General features: G+C 41.8%; 1 non-coding gene across 1 annotated transcript; it reads left to right on the top strand.

The window, feature by feature from the left end:
* Window positions 1-360: 360 nt before the first annotated feature.
* LOC119948988 lies at window positions 361-498 on the top strand. The gene has a single exon (XR_005457087.1). It is a non-coding gene; the product is annotated as a small nucleolar RNA SNORA7 (small nucleolar RNA).
* The last annotated feature ends 1,977 nt before the right edge of the window (window positions 499-2,475 follow it).

Genomic DNA, 2,475 nt, shown 5'->3' with positions numbered 1-2,475 from the left:
AGACCATAAACTAGTTATGGGTAGGGAATGTGTCTATTTATTGTTTCTTGGGAAGCAGCATGGCTTAGAGGAAAGAGCCTGGGCTTGGGAATCAGAGGTCGTGGGTTCTAATCCCAGCTCTGCTGCTTGTCAGTTGTGTGACTTTGGGCAAGTCACTTACCTTCTCTGTGCCTCGGTTACCTCATCTGTAAAATGGGGATTAAGACTGGGAGCCCCATGTGGGACAACCTGATTACCTTGTATCCACTCCAGTGCTTAGAACAGTGCTTGGCACATAGTAAGTGCTTAGCAAATACCATTATTATTATTATCATTAGTATGACAACAGGTATCTAATTCCCATTTTCTACAGATGAGGAACCCCTCTCAGGGTCACACCTGGAGAGTTTCCAGTACTCTACCAGTCTCGACTATGGGAGGGAGAGTCAAGCAAAGGCCTACCCATTCTATTCCTAGCTTGGGTGGTGGTTAGCGAGTGGAAGGTGATCTGCTACAAGTCAAAACTCACGTGTGCTGGGCAGCAGCGGCATGGCAGAGATTTGAGGGCGGAGACTCAAGTTTACTGCGTGGAAGGAGGTAATGGTAAAACACTTCTGTATTTTTTACCAAGAAAACTCTGTGGATCCACTACCAGAACAATTGCAGATGGAGGTGGGGCATTCTGGAAGAGATGCATCCATGGTGTCGCTATGGGTTGGAGATGACTCGACAGCATAAGACGAGACAGATGAGGAAACTGAGGCACAAAGAAATTGAATGACTTGCCCAAAGTCACATATCAGGTAAGTGGCAGAGCTGGGATTAGAACTCAGGTATTCTGAATGGAGAGACATGGATTTAATCTTTTTTTAGGAAAATGATGCAGCCGGGAGACTAAAGTATGGACTGGAGAAGGGGAGAGAGAGGAGGCAGAGAGATAAGTGAGGAGGCTGGTGAGGCAGTCATTTCTTTAAAAAAACCCTGATACACTAAACAGGTAGAACTATCATGGTATAAATTTGCATGACATTCCAGTAAATCACGTGGGTTTTAATAACAAACCCATAAATCAAGTGTACCATTAAAATGTCTGAAAAAAATCAATTAATTGAATTTTATAATTAGCACCTTACATTTCTGACATTACAGGGTCTTTTATTCAAATTCTCTCCAGCAACACACCCTTTATAGAGCACTAAAAATATAACCAGTTTTGAAAGAGCTACTTACATCAGCATGTTGATTTTTACCGTCTTGTCTCTTAATGGGGTTAGAGAGAATTCAAATGAGCAACTTTAATAGTAGCATTAATTTAATGAACCTGAATAGAAAATAATTGAGGGACAGTTACAGTTTGCTCCTCCTCATTGCCCTACCACACCTCTGAGAAATCTGCTTACATCCTAAACCTTGGGGCATTTCAAGCTACAGTTGAGAGTGCCATACACTCTTTATTCATTTTCTACCTAGAACAAAATGAAATGGACGGCTTGGGCACAAAACTTGTTATTTGAGCATCAGTGTCATTATGTGATATGATGAAGTGCCAGCCACACAGTCTGCGATCTTCCCATCACTGCATAGGATGGGAAACTACACTCTCCCCCATAGGTGCCCACTCAACAAGGACAATAATAATGATGGCCCCCACAGTTTTTTGAGCTAGGCTACCAGATTTGCTCACCCCAAGGCCTCTGACAAGACCTGAGAGTTTCCCATCAGGGCAGAAATGATGCAAAATGGCAGGTTTCTAGCCTATTAGTTTTTTGAAGCCTGTCCTCTCCCATCCCTCATCCCTTCTAAATTCCCTGTCCTCATTTCACCATGCCCACAATCAAAATACCTACCCCACAGCTCTAAGTTAGTCAGTCAGTCAAGCGTATTTATCAAACCCTTACTGTGTGCAGAGCACTGTATTAAGCACTTTGGAGAGTGCATTACAACAATGAAAAGACACATTCCCTGTCCACAATGCACTTACAATCTAGAGGGTGAGAATGTGATAGGCCATCCCATGATTTGGGGTGAATGGTGAGGATAATTAGAAACCTGGAAATTTCCAGGGTATCAGGAGAGTTTGCTGTGAAGAAAATCTTAAAGGTTTCAGTTATTTCTGTGAGACTCCTTAATTGTTATTAGTGTTTCTTTGTGATCATTGGCAGCGTCTGAGAGTTAGAATTTTTTACTGTATTTGATTTCTATGTGCTTATGCATTGTGCTAAGCAATAGGGCAGATACAAGAAAATTGTGTTGGAAACCATCCTGTCCCACACAGGGCACACAATTTAGAGGTAGAGACAACGTGCATTTTTATCCCCATTTTGCAGATGAGGAAATTAAATCACCAAGTTCTCCACAGCACCTAATGGAGTGCTTGGCATACTATAATTTGCTTAAGAAGTGTGGTAATGATGACAATTCTCCAAAAGTGAAGTCATCATTTTCCTCGATTAAGAAGATAGATGCATATTTTCCTATAGAAGCAATCTGAATTTC

The sequence above is a fragment of the Tachyglossus aculeatus genome, chromosome X3, assembly GCF_015852505.1.
Source record: "Tachyglossus aculeatus isolate mTacAcu1 chromosome X3, mTacAcu1.pri, whole genome shotgun sequence".
NCBI lineage: Eukaryota > Metazoa > Chordata > Mammalia > Monotremata > Tachyglossidae > Tachyglossus > Tachyglossus aculeatus.
This window is presented reverse-complemented; position numbering and strand designations above follow the sequence as displayed.